This window comes from Lepeophtheirus salmonis, chromosome 9 (genome assembly GCF_016086655.4).
Source record: "Lepeophtheirus salmonis chromosome 9, UVic_Lsal_1.4, whole genome shotgun sequence".
NCBI lineage: Eukaryota > Metazoa > Arthropoda > Copepoda > Siphonostomatoida > Caligidae > Lepeophtheirus > Lepeophtheirus salmonis.
The window spans coordinates 1,645,436-1,661,966 of NC_052139.2; the positions used below are offsets into that span (position 1 = coordinate 1,645,436).

The 16,531-nt window shown below is 27.9% G+C and overlaps 1 protein-coding gene across 1 annotated transcript in view; it reads left to right on the forward strand.

Moving 5' to 3' along the window:
- LOC121124794 (kazal-type serine protease inhibitor domain-containing protein 1) overlaps positions 1 to 16,531 on the forward strand; it is a 141,211-nt gene that overhangs the window by 109,309 nt on the left and 15,371 nt on the right. The gene's annotated exons all lie outside the window — the stretch shown is intronic.

The window sequence follows — 16,531 nt, forward strand, 5'->3', positions numbered from 1 at the left end:
AGAGTAGAATTGAGGACTAAGGTTGAAGTAATTATTTGCCATTTCCTTATACATTTCTTACTCCACGTCGTAGTAGCTGCTTGCAGCTTACCTGCTCTCTTTCAAAACGTTCTTGAAACGGTCAGGGTTACCATTTAGATGTCCTTTCTTTTCATGCCGAAAATACTACCGATTAACTATTCACTCATATGTATTTTAGTGTCGATAAATAACAACTTAATATCGGGGATGATTGTAGTAAAAAAAACCTCTATAGAACATTATATATTTTGTGTTCCATTTCCAAATTATTCAAGGGACTCTCAAAGAAAAATGAGGAGTAAAAACTTTTTGGAAAGAAAAAGCCATTATTTATCTACGAAGCATAATTTGTCAAATTGCTAAATGGTTTCTTAATGCTCAGTGTGGTTTTTTTTTTTTTTTCTTTTCCTCTTCTCCCTTCAACCTCCCTTTAAATTGTATATAATATATACATATATGGTTGAATACATTCACAATGATAAAGAGTTACCAATGATCATTACTCTTGTATATATATATATTATACAAATCGTTATATGCTTCTTGCACAAGAAAACAAACATATCGTGTTTTATGAAAGATATTGTGTTGAAAAGGACACTTAGTCATAGGTAGGTAGTGGGTATTGACAAATTGCGATATATTTTAATGGGATAATATTATTTTTTATTTTGTTGGTAAGCATTTTCATGTACTCATAAGTAAATATATTTTCCTTAAATGTGAAATAGCAAATATGTCATGGTCTTTTTTATAAAGGAAGCTCCTCATACACTAACGAGTTATATTTAGTAAATATTAGTTTTTAATTTCTGTCTCAAAATAATTGAACACTCTAAAATGGTTATAATTTTTCTTATTCCAAACTAATTTTGTACAAATTTGTTCTGGACAGTTCTTGTAATACAATTTGCTTCACACTACAAAAAGAAGTAAGATAATTTTGTGTATTAGACAAGAAATGAAATAAAATAAAGAAACAATGTTGTTATCCATGACCTTTCTTTAAAGAGGGCCTTAATTTATTTCCTTTTTTCACTTGTGCCCAATTTTTGACTACAGTCTAAATAAAATCAAAAGTCTCAAAGAAGAAAATATGAGTTGTCAAAACTAAGTCATTGGAAAGAAAATCCGTGTTTTTTATTTAAATTTATATGATTTGTGACGTCATTTTTCAACTTAATTCTTAATCAGGTGACATCATAGGCTCATATTATAAGCCTAACCCGTCATATTATCCTACTTAATCATAACGCTTATTAATTAAAACTCTTATGGAAAAAGGAATTGAAAGTTTTGTCATGAATTTTGAGCGGTCCATCATTCGTCAATTTCCTACATAAGATATTGTGTAAGACAAAGCAAAATAAAAAAGAAGACTAATTAAGCCAATCCATTGCCCATCGAAATTTTAAAATGAACCGTGATACCTAGATATTAGCATAAATGTATAAACCCTTGGACTCTTCGAACAATTAACACTGGAATTGTTTGTAAAAATAAGTATATGACGTCACTGGCATAACAAATTTCAATTGCATAATGTCTCTAATGATTAAAATAGAATTGCTAAAATCCCAAATTTATAATTAGTAGACTCCATTTATTATATAAATATTGATTAAAGCCATTTATATCGACTATGACCAACATGTAAAAGTATTTGTGATTCCTTTTTCCTTTAAGCCTCGTTAATGAAAAACGCATATTTTTTACTTACATTGTAAATGAATTAGTGTAACGTAAACATTAATTTAATGAATCTAAAAATCTATAATTTAAGTATAAATATCTACAGAAAGATATTTTTCGTTTGAAGCGCATATTCTCAATCCTTGTTAAAAACATTATATATTTTTGAGACAGTTTTATATATATATATATATATGTATGAATGTATCTGAATTTTTATGTGATGTTAATTCATGGTTGTGGTGGAAGACAGATTGTAGTGGCTTGAAAAAGACAGGGTTTTTTTTATTTTTCCGTTACATCTAAGCGAAAGGGTTTTTCACTCATATATATTTTTTGGTATAGTCAAGACATACATATATTTTCTAATGGATTACTTCAAAGTTGATACTGACACCATGTTTTGAAAATAAAGATAAATAGCTTTGGGTTAAAAAAAGAAAGTATTTTATTATATTATAATTTATTTAACATTATTTTTTTAAAAGGAAAAAAAGAGAATACAAACCTTTGCTTTTTCGTTTTCATAAATTACTATTAGGAGGTATGTCAACTGATTTGTATTCATTTCTTGACTTTTTGTATAAATTTTATTATTTGCCTTTCAAACTTGATTGTAAAGACAAGTACAATGAAAAATATGTATTTAGTATAATATGTTAAGGACATATCAAATGAATAAAGAATCAAAAAGGAGAACTTTTGATATTTGATTTCTTTAAAAAATGACCATTTCATTTTGAATTTTTATTTTATTTTATATATTCATCATCCTCTACTTGAGATATACACAGAAAGCAAAAATAATGTTATAAAAGACCATATTTTTAGGTATATCTTACAAACATTGTATGTTTCTTTACATTCATATAAATGTGTGCACCAATGGATCTTAATGGTTAACAATTGTTGAAAAAGGATTTTACTCATAATGCAATATAAAAATATATACTAGTAACTAAACTTAGGATTTATGAGCGACCGCTCATTCGCTCTAAAAAACTAAAATCTAAAAAAATGCTCTGCTAAACTACTTTTGAAAAAAGGATCATTTTTCCCCTTTTTGTTTAAAAACTGTACATTTTTCTTAACTGGTAAGAAATAAATAAATAAAATTTGGTTTCAGCTTTCGATTAGTCTTTGATGATATTTTTGCAGGGGAAAAAAAACTTTCATTAGTCTCTTATTTATATTGAAATAAAAAATGTATATGATGCAATGAAAAAACTACTGAAGATCACTCCACCTAATTTGCTTCATTTACTATTGTGGTGCTTGAAGGGGTTTTTTGGTTGTTTAAAACTATCTTTACTGAGCAAGGACAAAAATTAAGGGATGAAATTTTTTTTAAATTTTGATTTGTCTATATAACATACCAAAATAATAATAAAATAAACTATTAATTTAAAAATGTATTCTTTGTTTAATACAAATTACTAAATTGGGATAGCTTGGGTGCTTATTTTTCAAAACTTACTGATCTTTTTGTGCTAATTTTATACAAAAAAAAAGTGGTAATAAACATAAGTGTTGTGCTTGCTAGATCATTTTAATATATTTTTATTCAGTTAGACTTTCGATTTGAATCAGTTGAATGCATAGTTATTTAATGCTAAAAACATTTTTATGAAAACTTTTAGTGAATAGTTATTGTGAGTTCAGTTTAGTGGAATAAATCGTGTGCATTTTATTGCTGGACTGCTTTTTTGGGAGTAGGAAAACTAAAGAATGATTTTTCTTTTCCACAGTTGTTGTTATTATTCAACTCCTGATTAGCGAAACTTCTTTTTTGCTACATTCAATTTTATTCATAACCTAATTGAACATCGGAGTATTTCTTGTCAATGCCCTTTATTTATTTCCTTCTCCCCTTTTCCCTTTTCATGCCTGATTTTATCTTATCTAATGAACGTAGCTACAGCTAAACTACTCTCCTCTAAAACATTCTTTAAATTGTCAGTGTTGCTATGTTGATTTTAGCTTTATTTTTTTACATACATCAAAATCAAACAATTTTCATCAGTTTAATATGATTCATCATAACATATACTCCATTCAAATGAAATTGACAGTCAAATCTTATGATCCATTCTCTTTACAAAATATGAATGAATGATTTAAATACAAACTATTCAAGCCCTAAATCATTAATTCAAATCTAATATGTCAAACCCTTATTAATCAATAATAATTTATGAGAAATAATTAATAAATTTTCTCTCTGAGTTAGAAACACATAATTTCAAAGTAAAGTTTTTGTTAAAAAAGATATGCTATCATTAAAAAAAATGATGATTGCACTTAAAATATGGAAATGGCAGAGAAAGTCTTACATGCTATACCATTTAAAAGAGTAATTTTTCTCTAAATTTGTAAAAAATGAAATTTCTCGTTCGACGTCTTATATTCTTACTTAAGCTTAGACACATCCCCAAACATTCGATATAATAAATAAATTCTTAAAATCAAGGAACTTATCTTTATTTGAAAACAATAAATCTTATAGATAGCTTAGATATATCTGATCCAGCCTTTCAATTAATTCAAACAAAAATGTAAAAGTTATTTATCATCCCAAACTAATCGAAGAATTCCATCGAAAGAAAACAGATATATTTAGATTCTGAGATGATTTGCAGATGGATAAAATCTAGCCAAAATATTTTTAATAAGTTATTAATGATTTCTTTAACAAAAAAAAAAAAAGAAAAAAAAAAGAGTATCATTACATACAATTTCAAAGGTCCTTGATGGTGATATCAAACAAAGTGAAAGCTATTATGGAATGCCAACCTTGGAGTGATACTATTTTTCTCCTAGATATTAATAGTTAAATATAAATCAATTAGAACCAGTGAATTATTTTGACTCCTACACTAATTTTTATATTTCATGAAATTGTTAATATTGAGCTATTTACGTCCGATGATAATTAATACAGCTTCTTTTATAAGAAAAGTATGACTTAAATAAGTCATAATCTATTTTTATACACCATGGAGGAGAATTTTGAATCATCTTTCCATATACATTGGACACCTTTCTTCATAATTAACCTAGATGCCAACTAGGAAATGAATTTTTAAATAGCTATCAACTTAAAAATATCCCGAATATACAAAATAAATATGAAAATACTTATAAAGGGATGAAAGTTTGATATCGTTCAATAAAATTGAATTATTTATTTATCAAATTTATTTTTGAATATTTATCTTACTTCATAAACTATTTTTTTGTAATGATCGGTTGTCTATTCATGTGTACATTTAATTTTGACACTATGAATTAACGTAAGAGGTGTCTCTGTAATTGAATGAAAATCATAATTAATTAGTCACCATAAATCGGCAAAAATATTTTTGTTGAACAAGGACTATTTGATAATAATAAGTGCAATGCAAATTTCCATTCAATTTAAATAAAATATGATCAATAAGTATTGTTCATTTGCTTTATATTTATAAGGGAAAATTGATTAATGTTTTATTTGTTTAAAAAATATTTTTTTAGATTATATAAATTAATGATATTTATATAATAACAACAGAGAAGCATTTTCAAATGTAGCTGGAATCATTAATTGAAATTGTCGAAGGACTGAAACCTTCTCATAGCCCAAGGCAATTCTTTGATAAATACCATTTTGCGTATTATTTAAATTATGACAACAGAACAAATTCGAATTACATTCAAACATGCTTCTGTGTTGTGTTAATATAATAATAGTTAATTAACTCTGAGTTATTACACTAAGAAATAAGACACCCTGTGATATTTGCTCATTAATCCTTTGAATCTGCATGTAGTCGCTAATACTTTTCAGTATGCTTATGAAATATTAGATAAGAATATAAGCTATTCTATTTATCTTAATAAAACCATGTTTAGAATAGATATATATGTATATTTATAAATTTTAAATCGATTTTTTGTCAATTTAATCAACTTTTTTGATTGAAAGTCGTTTTTTTTTGTTTATTCTTTTGATTTCTCAGATTTTTTTTTTAACAGTAGCAACAAAAATGTATTATTGTATCAATTAGTTTATATATTACAAACAACCTCATTAAAAACTGAAAAGTACTAATTTGCCTCCCAAAATTTGATATAGTCATCAAAAGTACTTTAAAACATTTTTTATGGAAAAGAAAAATATATTGTTTTTTCAATATGAATTTGAAACTTTACCATGTTGAAACCCGAAGCAAAAAAATATTTTACTTTTTTCGATGGTTTGTTTTTATCTAAGCATTTTTAGAAATTCAATTAATATTTACACGTGTTTTATGAATAAAATGGTTCCAAAAAAAAAAAAAAAAATGCAAAGTGTGTTTTATCATTTGATTAAATACGTTTTATTTTTTGATTTCTTTTAACCTAGTTCACTAAATGCGTTGTAAACAAGATATTAACTAATATAATTTAAGGTAAATATTTTTCTGCAAACTAACAGTAATTAATTTACCTATATGACATATAAAGCTTATTAACAATTCCAATATCATATCATAATTTTAAATTGAAGATAAATAACTTATACATATCATGACATGAATTATCCTTTTTCTGCTAAATATCCCAAATGGTTCTGAGGCAATTGGTCCATTAGCAAAATGTACATTTTCAACTAACTGTCCTAGAACTGTTTCTATAGTGTTTTATAACTGACATTAGAAAACAATGCTTATGTAAATAATAATGTATTACTTTGGATTTAAGTCATGTTTAAAATGTTGATTTATTCGTAATTGCATGTAGTTTTGGGAGTTTCTCTAGATAATGAGGGGGGTAGGAAGTAGTATTTCCCATAATTACAGTGGGGAGCAACTAATCGAATATACAAGTCTTTAACTTCCATCACATTAAATAGAAAGTAATTACGTACATTTATGTACAAATTTTCTCTCTTTACTCTTATGGAATGCCCTTTCACCTTCTATGTATGTACATGTATAGTTTATCTACGTACTTAAAGATATATATATATATCGACACTAGGAAAGGAAAGAAATAAGAAAAACACATGAGAAGAACTGATACAGCCTCCATCAGCTGACCAGCAGTGTGTATTGACACTACCACCTCCGAAAAAATCAATACAATGAATCGAAAAAATGGGATCACAGAGGGAAAAAAAAATCAATAGTGCTGCTATACGTTGCCCAAGAACTCGTCCCATAATCACTTTCTGACTTCATGTAAGGACCAGGGCCTTTTGCATAACGACGTCGATTCTTTAAGCACTCAAACCTTCCGTTGAGGTCATTGGAACTCAATAAGCTCAAATCATATTCGTATTACCTTGCAGAGCTTCCAATGGCACATCGAGCCCAATATCGAGCCGATGGAGCCTACATGGAACATTAAAAATGACAACCCTCTTGCAAAAATCTGCACAAAGTTTACGAAATATAGATTCCTTAGTTTCCTAATTAAAACTTCCTAAATTTAATTATTGAAAGTGTATATCTTTCAATGGCACACACTGTATCATATTTACAGAGTATACTCATGAAAACTAACACTTTTTATTTATCTACCTCAAATTAAAATAAAGTAATCATTTTTTAAGATTAATTCATTAAAAAAATCTGAGAAGCAAATAAAATAATCAAAAAAATATCTCATCTCAATGAAGCTTCCTTTGGCTTTAATAACAGGCTCTCTTTGAGCCCTAAACCGTGCAAAGGCCCAGGAAACTAGAGCCTAATTTAGATTATTGCAACCCAGTACAGGTTATGTGGATCAGTATCTTTCTATTCTTTTTGAGGACCTTTGTTGACCATTAAATCACTCCCAAAAAATAATCTTCAGATTCAAGTTGAGGAAGCTAGGCCTGTTCTGTTCTGCTCAGTAACATCCTTCCCTGTAATCACTGCCCTAGGATTTTTGGTCTCCAACAGGGTCTCCTCAACTCTGCAATCCTTCTCCTGACGACTTTTGTCCTCTTTCAGACCACATCATTTACTAATATTCAGGTTGTTGTTCCTCAAAATAATCAAAACAGTGCACCTGCGGTCATCCTTTGAAAATGTAACCTTCCGTTGTTGATTCCATAGCTGTGATTTGGCTACTAATAAGTGAAACATCAAAAACAAACATTACACCATTTCCACATCATATACTTAGGAAAAAGCCGGGAATCTGAAGTTATTACACCCTGTATATATATATATATACAAAATACAGTGGGAGCTCTCACAACAAGAGTATAATAAAATAGCTACTCTTGTCTTTTTTTTCTTCCTTAATATAGTTGTCTTGTTTTTTGTTATTATTATTGCTGTTGTTGTTATCTCGAGTAACATCTTTTTTGTGTGCCTGTCCATTTAATTTCAAAAATATATATATATTTATCTTATTACTCGTATTTAACCATAGTAAATAAGTTGAACAAGGAAAATGCTTGACTTGTTTTTAACAATAGAATTTGCAACAAAAAAGACATAAATGCTGATTTTATCATCGTTGTTGTGTGATAGTGCTAAAATAGTTTCAGTCTTTTGTTTTATAGCAGGAACCAAATTACTAAATCTGTTTGTATAAATATATTTGTGCGTGGTTATATTTTTGGGGCTTCTACTTTCTATGGAGTTGTTGTTTAATTTTGTTATAGCAATTTCACTTTTTTCAATTAGCTTCTTTGATAAGTAAGCAAATTAAATAATAAAGCCATTGTAAAGATAAATAAAAATATATAAATTTCCAACTTTAATTAAATTTGTTTTTTTAATTTTGTCTATTTATCATATATTGAAAACAAGGTGTTAGCAAAGAAAGCGAAAAACAATAACCCACAAACGTCCAAAGGTTGTACTTTCATTCAATTTGATCACCTTCAATAGCTATATATTTTACTCTATACGAGATTGAAAAGATCTAAAAAAAATTCCACATCCGTGGAAACGATGGGAACCTAATGTTATCAGCATTGCTTCAAATTCAAATTAATTGCATTGGATGTAGTTAAATGGGTTTAATTACGGGGTGGGCCAAGATACTTATTCCAGAATTTGACCTAATAGATCGTTTTAGGTCAGAAAATAGATGTGAGTTCTTTTGATTTGTTAATTTGTCTTTTACCTTTGCTATAATTTTCAACAATTCTAAAAGTACTAAACTTGGCTTTTGAAGTAAACCAGCAAGATTTTGAATGCACTAAGACAGTACACAAATAAAGCTAATTCAAATATTATATATTTTCATTTTCCTCTCATCTTTAAACTTCTTGTTTATTTGAGAATTTGAGAGAACAAACGTATCATGGACACCCAAATCTGAGTGTTGTGCCTTTCCTTATTTAGGACTAAAGACTGCAAGGCAAGTTTAGGTCAGTCTTGGATCCGTTCAGTCCTGTTTATTCGTCCTAAAAGTTATAAAGTTTGGTGTTTCATGACGGCATTCCACTATAATTTATTTATTCTAAATAGTAGTCCAAAGGACCGACAGTCTTAAGGATCAGCTCCAAGGGATGATAAAATTAGTCCTCAGACTAGAATGAACTGAATAAATAAGGATTAATGCAACATTATCTATATCAAACTTCTGCAAATAAAATATATTTGCGTTAATTGTTCTGAAGTAAGTTTATGATACTTTTTAAAATAGTATTGATCTATTTAATAAAGCCTGAAGACACTATAAGTGCAAACAAAACATATTTAGGTAATCTTTTTATATTTGAATTACCGTGTTCTCTGTCTAAAATTGATTTGATTCAACTTTTATGCATATCATACATTACAAACAATAATAGAAGACATTTATATCCTACACTTCTTCAATACATTCAATTACAAGGGCTTCATATACATACCTAGATACAAAGCTTTTTATGTCCTTTCATATGTATCTTACATTATAAAACATAGCTCAATATCAAATGTCACCTTCCCTTAATATATTTTTCAACTTTTTACGAGATAATTTACTGTTTTATTATAAAAGAATGAATAATTGCCTTCTTTTATAGCCCAGGTTGTATTTTAAAAAGTCATTTTCTTTGTCTGCAAGTTGATAAATTAAATTTTGCACTTTAATAAATTTATTCAAACAAGAATATATATATATAGGTTATAAGATTATTTCACTAGGCCTTGATATTTATATTTTTCTCTAAATTCATAAAATATTATGCAGAATGGGGAACCAAAACTTGCAGTAGAATGACTAAATGACGGGAATTGTGATTCTTGTGGAATCAACAAAAACGATTCCAAACCAATTTGTAAAATGTTTAAGTTCTGTATAAATATTTGTAATTGAATTTATCCACTTTCACAAAACATATCAGCCTAAAAACAGCAGCGAACAGATTGCCAGTTCTTAACGATGAAGACTGTATCCAATGCGTACAACACTGTAATAATGGCAGTTCGAAGCGAATTCTAATTTGGATAGGAAGTGTGGCAGACAGTCTTCTCTAATACAACCTAAACTGCAAAGTACAAGTGGGTGAGCTCAGGGCAAGTAGTAAACCTCATGGAGGCAGGCCTGAAGTTTACTATATTGTTGTTGTATAAGTTTTTTGCCTTTATGGTACAGTTAAGGGTTGTAATTGACTACTTAGGTATTCTGAATTAAGATACTATAGGTGCTTATAGCTTTTTCAGTGCTGACACCGGCTCATACATTGATTTTTTAGACTAAGAGACATGGAATAAAGAAAAAACATGTTTATTTTATTCCAGCTGTCGTTGAGTAATTATAAATAATAACGATAAAGTTTTATTTAAACTACAACATGCATAATGCCCCAATTTCTTAAAAAAATGTACATACATATGTAAAAAAAAATTATTGATTTATAATAGTTATAACTCTAATTTTCAGTTTAGAAGTAGATAACAAATAATTCATTTTTTTCTTGCAGGTAAGACTAAAAGTATCTTGAGAAGAAGTTAAGTACATAATTACACTCGGGTGTAATAATTTAACTTTGTTATAATCTGGAATTTAGATGACGTTGCTTTAATTTTTTTATCTCGAAAAATTCCTTTATTATGCGAAATTTATGCTTTTTTGGCCAAAAGAGTGTATGTTTTATTTAAATTATTTTTACAACATCCTGTGGTTTATTTTTTACGTGAAGGGTCAAAATCGAATACAAAACAATCTGTATATACAGTAGAGTTTGTGTATGCGTCATTTAAGGGTTTCCACACCGTTGTGCTTAGCATGCTAAAACTTTGCAAGGGTCCATCATATGAACTTGGTCAGCTAAGACAGGTGCGCCATTTTTTTTAAGGGGCAGGTATCAAATAAGGGGGGCTTATTCTATTATTAACAAAAATGGTGAGTTTTTTTTTTTTTTTTTTTTTTGGGAGGGGGGTAATATAAGTAGTATATAGTAGTATATATATAATATCACAAAAGTGATTGTTGTCTCAGAAAACCAAACTACGGATATAAACGTTTCCACATTTATTTAAAGTCAAAAAAGTTATGGTAAATAAAAGAAATCAGTGAAAATTACAGTTTCTTTTTTTTTTTTGCGGAAACACAAAAAAAAAAAAAAAAAGAAACTGTAAATCAAATAGAGTAATCGACTTATAGAAAAAATTAAGTATTTAGAAATTTCTCTGCAAATTCGTTCTATATATAATTTGACACAAATAATTGTTATTTTTTTTAATGCGTTAATTTTCTGAATAATTTTTCAATTTTATTTCTTTACTTGTTCATAAAACACCATTGTTCAATTTTTTAGAGGAAATAGCACAAATACATACATTTTGGGCATCACATAATAGTTTTTAATATCAAAATATTATATTATTTTCAATTTTCAGGACAATTTTTTCAAAATTTTGGCAATATTTGCATAAATTAACCAGTTCTCTAGGGTTATTCTATTGGAAATATTATTCCCTATAATTTTTGGTTATTACAAATATCAATTTTTTTGGTAGGGTTGTGTTGTTTCTTTGCAATGCCAATAAATGATGATATATTTCGCCATTTTCTTTGTAAATTTCGATTTTTCAATTTTTTGACATAATTAAAATTTGAACATATCATCTAGAATATTTTTTTTATGCTCAAGCATAATGCTCACGTGCACCGTATGGTTCTAAACATTAAGAAAATATATCATTGACCATTGTCATTTTGATTTCCTGCTTTCTCCTTCGCCTGAGCAACGCTAGGTAACCCTTGAGTACTAATTTATGAAATATACCCTTAAAGTACAACTTTCAATATACAAAAATATTTTGATGAAAATGTATATTTTTGTCGAAATCAGAGAAAGTTTTTCATTTTCTAAAGATATAATCAATTCGGAAGAAATTATCTTAATCCTAGAGATTTTTTTTTTGTAAAAAAAAAATCAGCTTTAAGGTAAAATTCATTTCAGTAAGGCTTAAATGACCAAAAAAAAGTTATTGTTTTTTATTTTATGTATCATTACTGAGCTTCATTTAAAAAAGTAGTTCAAATTTCAAACAGTTTGTATATGCATTTAGGGATATTTAAATAGAATGGTTATTACTATATGGTTGAGGAATTAAAAAAAAAAAAAAGAGTTTTTACTGAGCACAAAATCGATCATCATATTAGAAGTATAATCCACTAAATTTTAAAGAATAAAAAAACCTACTTCCAATAAACAGTCCAGTTTTTTTAATATTTTTAGCCACTAAATACCAAGAGTGTGCCCTTAGTGGTCATGTGATTTAGTGGTTCAAATGGTTCCAGTTCTTGAACCACTAGAACAGGAAACAACAAAGTCGAACTAAAACTGCAATATATTGCTTATTAGTCTCGGTTTTGTGCTTTTATTCCTACATAGGATAGATAAAGAATATACAATATAATAAACTAAGCTTGTCCGATCCCTATAATATGATAACTATAATATTTCTTCAGCCAGAGTTTCCCAAACTTTACTATGTCAATGCCTCCTACACTAATACATTATTAGCTGAGTCCCATTTATACGAAATATTTGTACTAATTATGTGTTGACTGAAAGAAATCCTCAATTCTCCCACCCCTAACCTCTCCTCACGACTCCAACTCTGAAAATCATTGTCTTAAGTAACTTTAATTTCGTGGACCTAATTGGAACTTGGGGCACAATGCACTCTGTGTATAAAGTAGCTGCGAACTTGTTTGTATCAAATATCATTTCCTAGGTCCAAATTTTCTAGCGTTTTAAGTGCCTGTTATGAAACTGAGCTAGTATTAATAAGAAACGGACACTAATGACTGGGACCAAGACTGATAAAGCTGAACTGAGACCGTAACCATAACTGTTAAAATAAAAGAACCGTCACCAATAGAACCACTAAACCTGTACATGGCACAACCTTGCTAAATATCCATTATATTTTATGACATATTTTTATTTCTAACCTAGAATATTTTACTATCAGAGATTCATAAAAAAGCTTCTTATTCCTTTGAATCTACATTTTATCGCCAAAACTTTAAAGTATACTTCTTAAATTAATTGTTAATATGTCCACTATTTTAAAATTGATAAGTATACTTCTATTTTGGCGTCATTTACTGTTTATTATGCAATTTGTTACTCAATTAAAAAATAGCTCTTTATAAATCAAAATCTGTTTTTTGAACATTTGTTTTTTTCCATTAATCAGTTTAACCAAAATATGATTATTTTTTAAAGATAAATTCACCCTTTATTTGGGGCATTCAATTAATTAATAAATTAATTATAACACAATTAAAAATACATTAAAACAAAATTATATTCAAAAATGATATTGGTAGACGGGTACGTAAAAAAAAGCTCCAAACTTAAAGCATAAAAATTTGTTTTAAAAAATACACGATAAAATAATAAAATATTTTATTATAATATGTACAAACCAAACTACATTTGCTAAAATAGCATTGATTTTTCCATGGTCTGTGCCATTAAAAAAGGTTAATAAAACATATTTATCAAGATTAGATTTAAGATTTTCTCTAGCGAAATTTAAAAACATTTAAAACCAAACATTCCCAGATAAAAATGGTTTGTGATTTCTAATGTTCTGCATAAAAGGCACTCGCCTCTCTTGTTAAAAATAAATATTTTTATAACTATTTGTTCGGTTTTTTTTTCCTTTTTAATATTGGAATGAGTTATTTCATTTTATTTATACTGATTTAATCATGTAAAAAAAGAAATGAAGTCATGATTGATAACTTTGATTACATCATTATAAGTTGACATAAAGTGAATTTATTATACTTTATTCCGAAAAAATATATGAAACTTTTTGCAAAAAAACAACAACAAAAACATATAATTTGTATTTAAAATTAAAAGAGTTCATATTGATGTTGCATATCTTTGAGTCGAATATTGAATTAGCAGATGAGTTAAAAAGACAAAGTGTAAAAACCTTAATTACCACTTGACGTCATGTTAATAATTGTTTACTTTCCAATTTGTAATCAGTTAAACTGCAGCTTTCTGATAATTAAAAAAATACACGTACTTTACATTTTGTCTTTTATAGTGGTAGAATGAAATACAAGCTAAGAATATATAAAAAAATATAAAATCGTAAATATTTTTAAACTGATAATTTGACAAGAAATACATATATCCTTAAATTTGAGGATTCCCTCATATGTTATCTTATTTTTGCCTTTTATTTTCAATAGACAAGATGTGCTTCAGATTGATGGTAAAGCGTAGATGTCAGATCAGATCCTTGTATATGAGAGTTTTGATGTATTAAATTACAAACATTAAATGATTTTACTTTCCCAAAATACATTTAGAAATAAACTTTATTGACAGTTTATTCTTGATTGATTGGATAAAATAAAATTATAAAACTCAAACTTTAAAAAATGATCTTCTGTGTAGTCCCAATTGTAAATTCTGCGTTGAGTGTCGCTAAAATATATCAATTGTTGACTTTTGTCAGGTTTGAGTCATTGAGAGCCGTCACATTGTGGTTGTAATGTAGATGTATCTCTGTGTTAATCCATAAACTCTTCTAGAAACCCACGGTTAGTAAAGTGGGATGTAATTATCCCAATGAAAGATAAAAAAAAACATTATATTTCTCAAAAATATAAATTATTTGTTATTACTTTTTAGTATGCTCCTGAAACATTAAACTTGATCATATACAATTCTTTATTTATTTTTATTGCGTTTTGGTTTGGATCTAATAATATATTTATCGATTTTTATTCGAGGTTTAGTTAATTTAATTAACTGTTTTGTTGAAAAAAAATTCCTTTTGATTTCTTGTACTCTTCTTTTCTTTTCTTTTTTCATTCTGAGGGAGTGTAATATTGTAGCTATCATTATCCATAATTCACGCACCCTCAACAAAGCTGTAACCCAAAATTGGAAAGAAATAATGAACATTTCATAGACATATTTACCATCAATAAAAATTTAATCATGGCCATAACAAATTATATCGTTCTGAAACCGAAAACTCATCTTGTTAATATTACATTAAAATTTGGATTTATTTTTGTTTGATGTCTTATATTCAAACAAGAATTTTTAAGATTTTAATTGATATTTATAAAAGGAAAATGATACCTCATTTAAAGGAGATGTTCATTATAGTTGTTTAAATAGTGAATAAACACGTTTTATTTTTGGCGTTTACTAACGATGCTATAAAAAGGATGTTTACAAATGCAGGGTAAAAAAGAAATAACTACCGTAATATGAAGTAATTTTATGTCAATTTGAGTTATGTTAGAAATTTCCTCAATCTTTACTCGAATTATTCGAATTAATAAAGAAAGGTTGAATGGAACAAGGTGGAGTGATTTAAAGAAAATTGTCAACTTGAGTAAAATAATGTTGGATTACAGTTCGAAAAGTACTCTAATCCAACACAAATGTTAATATTACAATTATTTTACCAGAATTATTTCTGCAATTTACTAATATTTGCTCTTACGTGTAGAGGTACATAATGACTCACATCGACCACCTTTAGATTCAATAGCAGACCCCAACCTGACCTTCACAACCTGAGACTGGCCTTGATGATGAACTTTTCCTGTCAATGTTGACTACTGCATTGATAATGGAATCCCCCAAGGATACAAGAGTGTTAAGTACACGTTTATTGGCCTCTCTCTCCAAGATGTTACACAAAGTGTAGTCCAGATCAGATCCAGGAAGCTAAGAGGTCATACCTCCATTTTTTTAAATCGGGTAATCCATTAAATCATCATCAGTTATTAGACCAAAACAATCATGAAAAGAAACGACGTAACTCAATGGACAACACACTCGAAATAAATATTTCTCTTGAGCTCAATTTGCGTAGATTCACGCTCGGTTGTTCCCATAAAACGAAATATGCTGAATCTAAATGTATTTCAAAGATTTTTCCATATTCAGATGCTTTAAATGTAATAATCCAACTCCTTATGACCAATTAAATGAATATTTAAAAAAAAGATAATTTGTTTTTCAATATTTGTCGACCCATAATACTCCTTAAGAGCCATGGCATCATTGTAAGCAGTTGATTTGGCAGCTTAGTTTACTCAAAAATCTCTGTGGGCATGCACTTGGCAGGGAGGCACACTAAAATGGCTTCACGGCGTTTCTATATAGAAGGAAATATATAGAGGTTGCTATGATATTAAGATCCGAACTTGTTCCTGATTTATACACCACATCCTTTGCATAATATGCAAAATTAAATATTTAGCAACTTTTGTTTGTTTAATAAAGATTAAAGGATGAACTTATAAAATGAATTAATTAAATAACCTTAAATATGAGGTGAAAGGTGTTTTCCATTTTTTTTTTTTTTATTGTGTGATATCATATGGAATTGACGCCCATTGTCCTTGAAATACA